An 11052-nucleotide genomic window follows, 5' to 3' on the forward strand; every position below is an offset into this window, starting at 1 on the left:
GGAAGGCAAGGACAGGGTAATAAATACCTCGCTTTGGCCTTTCCTGTGTCTGAGTCTTTTCTCAAGTGCGGACCAAAATGGATAACAGCGCCACCCAGTGGCCAATCCCCAGTAAAACAGCATCACGTCTCTCTCAAGCTGCGATTATCTAGTACGGCAGCCACTAGCCACACGTGACTATTAATTACTTGAAATGTGGCTAGACAGGAAGCAAACACAGGCAGAGAGTGGGGCCCAGGGAGTGATGCAGCATTCTCTTCTGCAGGTGAGCATTTTGATGCTCCAGGAAGAACTGACCCAGCATCAGCCAGCCAGGACTGCAAATTCCAGCTCTTCCTTTGCTCTCTGAGTGTCCTTGGAGAAAGCACTACCCTTGCTGGCATCAGTTTTCTCTTCTATCAAATGGAAAGTATTTAACAAGCTGATCTCAAAATCCTGTCAGGGCAAAGTGTCCCATAATCTCTGTTGTTTCTTCTATCCACTCCTGACCAAGTGAACGGGGAACCTGTAAGGAAGTGCCTGGTTTCCAGCTCATCACGGGTTCTCACCATTTCCTAGGGGCTCAGGGGCCCTGAGGAGACACACACGCAGTATCTCAGCACAGTTCCCTCTTCACAGGATGCTGTCACAGCAGCACCTAGCCAGGTGATGATGGTTCTGCCCATTCTACAGATGAGAAAACAGTTTCAGAGGGGCTATTTGACTCATCCAGAGTCAGACACGGACTCACAGGATGTTGATGGCTGGAAAAGATGTCTAAAATTAAAGGGAGGTAGTCCTCACTGTCATCTTACTGGTAGAGAGACTGAGACTCAAGATCATGTGACCTGGCAGCAGCCTTGGTAGTGACAACAATGGAATCCTCAGTTTCTAAGACTCCTAGTCCTACCTCATGCTCCCTATCTGTAAACTAAGGGTAGTAATAGTGCCCAACTCATAAAATGTTATGAGCACGTAGCACTCAGAGGTAAGTTCTCAATAAATACAGCTGGTATGTGACGTTGCCTGCGTTCACCTTTTATCTCCAGTTAAGATCCCTTCCTGAGGTCTTTGGCTAGAACTACCCCAGACAGACTTTCCATAAAATAGTCACCTTAGGTCATCTGCAGTGGTGGACCGAGAATAAATTGGGTGATAAAGATCAGCGAGGGACAAAATTGTTGAAGACATACTGTGTGGAGTGTGGGGAGGTGGCTGTGATTTGGGGAACGATTTTCCTGCAGGTGTAAAGGAATAAAGAACCTGACAGTCCCCCATTTCAGAGATGAACACAATGTAGAGAGGTATCCGGGTCCAGCTGGCAACTCACAAAGAGTTACTGTCACTGTGTGTCTGACCTTGCCCGCAATCTCCTGAAAGAAGGGCAGCTGAGTCCTCCTGGCAATAAGTGCCAGTCATCGGAGCACAAAGCGAGCTCTGTGTGTGTTCCCGCTTCTCCCCACATGGTGCCATCTCACATTGCACAGCGCTTTACAGTTTATCAAGGTGAGACAGGTAGATTTTATCTTAGCTCATCCTTACAGCATTCCTGTGCAGGGGGCAGAGAATGTCTGTCTTTGTTTCACAAGGTTTTCCTCTCATTTTACAAGCTAGAAACTGAGATGCAGAGGTAGTTGTGCAACTTTGTATAAGGTCACACAGGTAGGAATGGCTTAGCCAATACCCAACATGTGGTCTGAGTCCCTCTTAATCCTGTCGAAGTCTTTACTCCAAAGGTCTGCAACGACCAAGTGATTTTAGCATCTTCCATTGCTCTGCTCAAACCATAAGTGCTCTGAGAAACTTTATACAGTTCTGTGAACAGGTCATACTCTTTCTTTGTTCTCTTTTTTCTGTGCCTACTCGGAGCCCTGAATATACTGCCTCGTGTGCCAATTAAAGGAACACGAAGCATTCATGCTCCAGGAAATCTCCAGGCCTTGTGATGATGATGTGCCATGTTAAGTGGCCACATTTCTGAAAAATAATTTGTTTCTAACAATTACAAAGGACTCTGGGTACCTAAGAAAATAGCCTGACACAGCAATTCCACTTCTGGGTATTTACCCAAGAAAAATGAAATCATAAGCCTACAAAATCACTTGTACGTGATAGTTCGTGTACAATCCAAATTTATATTGACAGGAAATAATATATCCACACAGTGAATACTATTCAGCAATGAAAAGAATGAACTACAGACAACATCATGGATGAACTCAGAGACATTAGGTTTACGAAAAGAGCCACATAAAAAAGAGTATATACTGTATGATTCATTTAGATGATGTTCTAGGACAGACAAACGAAACTATAGTGATAAAAATCAGAACAATTTTTGCAGAGGGCAAGGGGTGGGAAGAATTATCTAGAAAGGGACACAAAGTAACTTTTTAGGATGTTGGAAAAGTTTATATCTTCTTTAGGGTGATGGTTTTACAGGTGTATATATTTGTCAAAACTCATCAAAGTGTACATTATACCTCACTGAGTAAATTAATAATACCTTATTAAATTATGCATTATTTCTGAAAGCCAAAATTGAGGAAAGACTGAGAGTTGCTTTAGGAAAAATGTGTTTTCCCCATAACTCTGCTTACACATTTTGTTCTGCATGTATGATTCCATAGGTCAGTGGTTTTATATATGTTAATTATGTGGTCACTTTGGGGAAATTTTCAGAAATCATCCTTGGCTTTTTGCTAGTCAGTCAACCCAGTATCAACTGAGCACCTACCATATGCCTAGAAACATCTAGGTAGTGGATTGGGAATAGAGAAGTAGGTAAGACACAGGTCCATCCTGGAGGAGCCCACAAAGGCATATAGGAAATAAGTCAGAGATCACTAAGGTAAGAATAAGGAAAAAGCACCAAAAGTTGTTTAAAAAGAGGTATCCACAAGACAGTACTGTGTCCTTATTATGAGTCAGGGAAACTGAGCCCTGAAAAGGGATTTGGCAGACTGGGAAGGGGAGGGCATTCTGCTGCAGGGAACAACTTCTTTCACTCAAACAATGTATATATGTTTTCTTTTGCGGTACGCGGGCCTCTCACTGTTGTGGCCTCTCCCGTTGCAGAGCACAGGCTCCGGATGCACAGGCTCAGCGGCCATGGCTCACGGGCCCAGTCACTCCGCGGCATGTGGGATCTTTCCCAGACCGGGGCACGAACCCGTGTCCCCTGCATCGGCAGGTGGACTCTCAACCACTGCGCCACCAGGGAAGCCCAACTCAAACAATATTTAATCCTCATTTATTGAGCACTGTGGCATGCCTCCTAAGGAAGGTGATCTTGTTTATGCCTAAGAAGGGGGCCTCTGGAATCAGACTGCTTGTGGTCTTCCCTTTACCAACTGGGTGCCCTGAGCAAGCTATTTGGCCCCTCTGAAAAGATGGGGATCATCTGGCATCCACATCATCAGTTATTGTGCTGATTAGAAAAGATAATCTGTGTGAAGTGGTCAGCATAGAACCAGGTACAGGAAATGTACAATAACTCTAGATTCCATTATTGCTATTGCCATCCTTAAATATATGCCAGAAACTTAGGCAAGCCCTGGAAATACTGAAGAAAACTCCACGTTTGCGTTAGTCAGCTTGGGCTGCTATAACAGAATACCATAGACTGGGTGACTTAACCACAGACTTTTATTTCTCGCAGTTCTGGAGACTGGGACGTCCAAGATCAAGCCAGAAGATTTGGTTCCTGGTGAGAATCCTCTTCCTGGTTTGCAGACAGCTGCCTTCTATCTGTGTCCTCACATGGCAGAGAGAGAGAGAGAGAGAGAGAGCACGCGTGCAAGAGAGCTCCCGTCTCTCTTTCTCTTCTTATAATTACACTAATCCCATCATAGGTGCCTTACCCCATGACTTCATCTAAACGTAATTATCTCCCAAGGGCCCCATCTCCAAATACCATCACGTTGGGGGCTAAGGCTTCAACGTATGAATGGGGGTCAGGGGGACAGGAACAGTCCATTAGGTTCTAGTGGGGGAGACAGATAAGTTTACAGATCATTAAAATACCATGTGCTAACCACTTGGAAAGGAAGAAAATTTAGAGATTCTGTGTTGTAGATTATCTTTATTCCTACAGACACCCAGAGGAGGGAAATGACCTTCCTGAGTTACTAGGGCAATAGCACAGTCTGGAGTCAGGCCTCCTGAGTCTCAGTTCAGGGTGGACATCCCTTACTGTTTACCCTTCCGAAAGAAAAAGACGTATCCTTGCTCCTTCAAATTCCCTGGAGCTCTGATTATAGTTTTCTAGAACCAGGTGTCTCTCTGTGACTGGAGAGACAGGCCAGGTGACCTCTTTGCCTGGTTCTTGTGCTCAACCCACTTACACAGAAGCAGCTCTAGGCTGCTTTCTGGAAGGTGACAACCCCATCTCCCCCTCTGCAAACGAGGCAGGGGCCTGCAGATGGAGACAGTCTATCGAGGAGGGGTCTCAGGGCACAAAAAAATAAGAGGAGGCTTTCAAATGCGGGTCTGAGAGTAGGAACCTGGACAGACTGGCCTTGGATCTTAGAGAGGTACATTGTAATCAACCCTGGCTCCAGCTGAAAGCAGTGCCAGCCCTGGGGCTTTCCAAGTCAGGGACCCATCAACCCTGCAGCATTCGTGTCCCAGGTTTACTTCCTGCGGGCTTTCTCATGGCCAACAGTGAGCATCCAGCCCTTCCTCCTTTCCCCCATCATTTGAAGTGCCTACATGTTCACACACACACACACACACACACACACACACACACACAATCAGTCCAACATTTCCCCACATTCTCAACTCACATATTAGCTCATACAAACTGAGACTTGCCACTCACACTGACTCACAAGTACAGAATCACAAATCTACCCAATGCACGTGCACAGTTACACACGTGCTCAATCATGCGTACTCTGACATATACACACACTCACCATACGCACATCCACGTCCTGATCCACGTAGAGGTGGCCCCTCATCCACAATGCTCTGCTACCCTCTCCCTGCCAACCACTTGTGATTTCTCAGAAGGGGACATTCAGGCATGTTTGGGAAAGCTGCCTGGATGTCTGTGTACTCACAGCAAAAAATCTCCCTGAACTGTAAACTTCCATGTGGTTCTTTCTTTTGCAATACCAAACCAAACAGTACAAGATGTCTGAGCAAACAAATAAAGTACCAACTGCTTATTGTCTGATTTTTATATTTGCCTCTGAGTCACTGTTGGGACATGACATCATGGGCTAACTTCAACTTGATAGGGCTCCTCAGTCTTCCTGCAGGAGGCAGGTGTGCAGGGCCTGGGAGCCCTTGGCAGTTGGAGTGGACAGCCTCATAGAGGTGTCAAAGGAGCCCATCAAGACAAGTCCAGGGTCCCTGTGAAGTTGGGCAGAGAGCCTGTGCCTAAGAATTCTTAGAAGTGTTACCTCCTCAACCGTGGCTTCAAGAATGAACACATTGGGACTTCCCTGCTGGAGCAGTGGTTAAGAATCCGCCTGCCAATGCAGGGGACACGGGTTCGAGCCCTGGTCCGGGAGGATCCCACATGCCGCAGAGCAACTAAGCCTGTGCGCTACAACTACTGAGCCTGCGCTCTAGAGCCCGTGAGCCACAACTATTGAGTCCATGTGCCACAACTACTGAAGTCCGTGCACCTAGACCCCACGCTCTGCAACAAGAGAAGCCACCACAATGAGAAGCCTGTGCACCACAACGAAGAGTAGCCCCCGCTCTTTGCAACTAGAGAAAACCTGCGCACAGCAACGAAGGCCCAATGCAGCCAAAAGAAAAAAAAAGAAATACCACACAGTGAATGGTCACAACTGTGAAGAAAGGAAAGCCCTATCTAAGCAAGAGATGGCTAGTGCTTCATCCAGCCAAAGAGGTTGAAGCGGTTCTGGAAACTTTGGTGGTGGTCACGGAAGTGGGTTCATTGGTCAAGGTGGCTTTGGTGGCAGCCACCGTGGTGGTGGCTATGGTGGCAGTGGGGACAGCTATAATGGATTCGGTAATAATGGAAGCAATTTTGGAGGTGGCGGAAGCTACAATCATTTTGGCAATTACAGCAATCAATCTTCAAATTTTGGACCCATGAAAGGAGGAAACTTTGGAGGCCGAAGTTCTGGCCCCTACGGTCGTGGAGGCCAATACTTTGTCAAACCACGAAACCAAGGTAGCTATGGTGGTTCCAGCAGCAGCAATAGCTATGGCAATGGCAGAAGGTTTTAATTGCAAAGCTTAGCAGGAGAGGAGAGCCAGACAAGTGACAGGGAAGCTACAGGTTTGTGAACACAGATTTGTGAACTCAGCCAAGCACAGTGGTGGCAGGGCCTAGCTGCTACAAAGAAGACATGTTTTAGACCGTACTCATGTGTATGGGCAAAAAAAACCCTCAGAGACTGTATTTGTGACTAATTGTATAACAGGTTATTTTAGTTTCTGTTCTGTGGAAAGAGCCAAGCATTCCAACGAAGGGTTTTAATGTAGATTTTTTTTTTTTGCAGCCATGCTGTTGGTCGCTCAGCGTAATAGTCTGATCATGACGCCGAATAAATGTGTCTTTTTTTTTTTAATGTGCTGTGTAAAGTTAGTCTACTCTGAGGCCATTTTGATAAACTACCCCAACAGTGTGAACTACGAATTCCTTCAGGGTGATTCCAGGTTCTATTACAACCTGCTTGGATGGAGGAGCCATTGTCTTCAGAAACCTCGGTGTAGTTGAACCGACAGTTACTGTGCTGTAACCTGGAGTTCACCATTAAAAGCGTCACCCAAGCAAAGTCATGGAATTCTTTTGTTATTCATATGATTGTTGGTACATCCCATGCAAACTATCTAAATTGAATTATGGTACCAGACAAAGTTATAGATGGGAATGATGCTTGTGTATCATCCATTATCATGTGTAATCAATAAACGACTTAGTACCCTCAAAAAACAAAACAAACAAACAAATAAACACCGTGCAAGTAAAGCATGGGATCTCAAGGCCCTGTTTGGGGTTATCTCGGGAAGCATCTTAGGTACATTTGGGTAAAATGTGTGCACCTCCCCGGGGCCGCTTTTCCCACTGTAGTCGCGGGAAGGTCTCATCCCGCATCCTGCACATGCTAGTCTGAGGTTGTAACAGCTGCTCACAGCCTTCCACAGTGGGACACAGTGCTGGGCCAGGTGCAGGCTGGGGGGGCTTTTGTCTGCCACTGACTCACTGTAGACCCTGGGAAGTCCTATCCTCTCTCTGGGTGGCCACGTCTGGCCTTTTGGCCCCTGGATTGCTGCAAGAATCCAGGTTAACAGCGAGAGCCTTTGCAAACAGAGAGAAAGTGATTGCAGAGGGACTTGCTCCATGTTTACCCAGGAGGAATCAGGCTGATCTAAATGCCTGAGGTGATCGGTGAAAGGGAGTCACAGCCCAGACATGAGCAAAGGAGAGGGCTGAAAAGTAGGGTGCCCTCCAGGGATCTGTCTCCCACCTGCCTGTCCACTGTTTAAGTTTTCCTAAGACTTCACAACTCAAGACCAGGGCTTCCTAAAGAAGCGCTCATCTTTTTTTAACCCCCTCTAAACAGGTTGCATGTTAATTTGTATGATCGGTGGTCTCTCTACCCCTGGTCCATGATTTGGGGAGGCAGGGCCACACTTGGGTTTGCTATCATTGTTCCGACTGCAAGGTCTCTTGACCTCTCAGTTGCTCCTTCCCCAAGCTGGGGCATGGCCCTCTGTCCTGTCTGTCGCCATTCCCTCCAGGGCCTTCCCCTGGTGATCCAGAGGCCCCTTGCTTCAGGCTCCCTCTTCTAGGCTGAGGTATTCTGTGGGTTGGGGAAGGGAACCCCGCTTTACCTCATGCTGCTCCACAAATTATTTTCTAACTTCTCCCACAAACCGCCCCAAACCTGCCACACTCTCATGGAGGCTGCCTCTGTTTCCGCCACTTCCTTCCTCTGAAGCAATGAAGCACAGAACGTGTGCCTGCTGGGGTTCATTCACTCATTCAATGATTGTTAATGGACAGTCTGTGTTGTGACATGAACTATTTACGGGACTGGGAGTGCCTTCTTGAATAAAAACACAGAAATCTCTGTTTTCCTTGAACTTATGAGTGCAGAGAAAGGAAGAATAAATAACAAAATTAAACAGGATGCTACACAGTGATGCATACCATGGAAAAAAAGCAAAGGAGAGTAAGCAGGGTGAAGGATACAAGAAGGATTGTAGTTTTAAATCAGGTGGTCAGGGTAGACTTCACTAAGAGTGACATTTGGGAAAGAAAAGGGAAACTGCAGGGAGAAAAACATACATTAAAAACACTTTGGTGGGCTTCCCTGGTGGCGCAGTGGTTGAGAGTCTGCCTGCTAATGCAGGGGACACGGGTTCGAGCCCTGGTTTGGGAGGATCTCACATGCCGCAGAACAACTAGGCCCGTGAGCCACAATTACTGAGCCTGCGCGCCAGGAGCCTGTGCTCCGCAATAAGAGAGGCCGCGATAGTGAGAGGCCCGCGCACTGCGATGAAGAGTGGCCCCCACTCGCCGCAACTAGAGAAAGCCCTCTCACCGAAACGAAGACCCAACACAGCCAAAAATTAATTAATTAATTAATAAACTCTTACCCCCAACATCTTCTAAAAAAACAAACATTTTGGTGATTCTCTGTCCCAGAATAAGTTCCTCACTTTACACATGGCCTTCAGGTTGTCAGTGGCCTGGCTTCTGCTTTTCCCAACCTCACAAAGTCCATGCCCCCCCCCCCAACACACACACACTCTGTCTCTACACTCTGATCAACCTCTGAGGTGCATACTCTCCCTGTGCCGCACACACCAGATGCACAATGCTGTGTTATGTATTATGTATGTATTATACATTATGCTACTCATAGCATAAATATAAAATAGTAGGTTTGGAACTTCCCTGGTGGTCCAGTGGTTAGGGCTTCGCGCTTCCAATGTTGGGGGTGCGGGTTCGATCCCTGGTCGGGGAGCTAGGGATGCCACACGGCACAGCCACCCCACAAAAAATAAAGTAAAATAAAACAAAGTAAAATAAAATACTAGAGGTTTGTGGAAGAACGGGGGAGGTTAGCTGGATGGAGCTACATGGAAAACATGCAAAAATCCCAGCCATAGAGTGTTCAACCCCAAACTCAAGTTCACTTATAACTGCAGATCATCAGCATGTGAAGGGGCAGTTAGAGGTCATCCATTCCAGAGAGGCCCAGAGAGGGAGAGCGGTGCCCATGGGGGGTCACACAGCCTTATCTGTGCATCAAGGTCAGATATTCTGCAGAAGTAATATTTTGTGCATGTAGGCTTTTCATGAGAACTCAAGTTCCTCTACTGAGCCTCAAAAGGAGAAATGACTAGTTGGATTTCCCCTCCACCAACTGACCACGCATGAGCTGAGCACCCAATTTAAAGGGCCCCTGGCTGAGCTCTGTGGCACCCGAGGCAGCACCATCTTTTCTGGCTGGGGATTCTGTTCTGTCCCAGGGCTCTGGGTGTGCACTGGAAAGACAAGGGCAGACTCTGTTGCTCCTCGTGGGGAGGGGAGTCTACAGGTTGTCAAGTACGGAATATGGAAAGAATCTCTTGCCATGGACCAAGGCTTGGCCATCTGTGGTATTATCTTATGAGCTGGGATTCTGTTCCCTGCCTGGGAGGCAGAGGAGGGGAGTCTCTGGTGGCTCAGAAAGAAAAGGGGCACTTCAGAACTTTAGGACTGTTAGAATTGTAACACACCCGAGGAAGTGAGAACAAAGTGTGAAGGTCATCAGATTGTAACAAAGCCAACAAAAATAGTAAATGAATAAAGCTGTGTTGAAAATCCTTTGATGGGGGTTGGGGGAGTGGGGGAGTGCATGGGTGCCTGCCAGTGTGAAGGTCAAGTCTTCTTATTTCTGTTGCCCAGGTAAGACCCAGAGAGGTGAGAAATTACACCCAAATCACCAAGCCCTTGGAGTCCAGATGCTTCAAGAATACCTCTTCTCCCCATTGCTTTCTCCATGGCGCCTAGCACATCCCTGACAGCAGCGGCCCTCCCTCCCAGACCTCCTCACAGTGCTGGCCCTGTACTCTTTCCCCGAGCCTACCCCAATCCCTGATTTCCCTCAACCCTCACTGTCTTTCAGATTGAGGCCCTTAGAAGCTGTGTGACCTTGAGCAAGTGGCTTGACCATTGAAGTGGCTTCCTCTTAGTGTTGTTGAACCCAAGTTCGTGTGCCCGACGCACAGTGAGGCCAAAGAAACCAAAACGTCGGCGTTTGGAGCAGACATAAGTTTATTGCAGGGCCGAGCAAGAAGAACAGGGCAACTCATGATCAAAAGACCCAAAATCCCCAATGGGCTTCAGGGAAGCATTTTTCTTTTTTTTTTTTTTTTCCTGTACGTGGGCCTCTCACTGTTGTGGCCTCTCCCGTTGCGGAGCACAGGCTCCGGATGCGCAGGCCCAGCGGCCGTGGCTCACGGGCCCAGCCGCTCCGTGGCATGTGGGATCTTCCCGGACCGGGGCACGAACCCGTGTCCCCTGCATCGGCAGGCGGACTCTCAACCACTGCGCCACCAGGGAAGCCCAGGGAAGCATTTTTAAAGGCAAGGTGAGGGAGGGGCATCGCAGGGTGTGTGATCAGCTGGTGCGCAATTCTCTGATTGGTTGATGGTGAGGTAACGGGTTGGTGTCACAGGGTCAAGATTATTAATCCTCAGTGGGTCTGGGGGTTCCATGCTCATGATCACCTAGTAGTCAACTTCTTCCGTTAGTTGGGGTAAAACAACTCAGGAAATTTGCATCAGATACTGTTATCTAGGTACTTCAGGGAGGAATTAAAAAGATTCTGTGACTGCCACATGGCTGATTTACTGTTTAAATTCTTACCTGTTTCTCCTGGCCCAACTGCTATTTTTGTCACTAAATGTTCACCCTTTCAATCACTAATTCTTGAGTCAGGGGAGGCTTAGGAGACTACAGCTTTTCTACAAAGAAGAGGTAGGCAGAGGACATGCTGGGAGGGGTCTGTCCCTGGAAGGCCCCATAGGGTCCTACTCAGTTACAACAGAACAGAAATATTTGCTGCTAACGATGACAATGGCTAT

This window comes from Neophocaena asiaeorientalis, unplaced genomic scaffold (assembly GCF_003031525.2).
Source record: "Neophocaena asiaeorientalis asiaeorientalis breed wild unplaced genomic scaffold, Neophocaena_asiaeorientalis_V1.1 scaffold78, whole genome shotgun sequence".
Classification (NCBI taxonomy): Eukaryota; Metazoa; Chordata; class Mammalia; order Artiodactyla; family Phocoenidae; genus Neophocaena; species Neophocaena asiaeorientalis.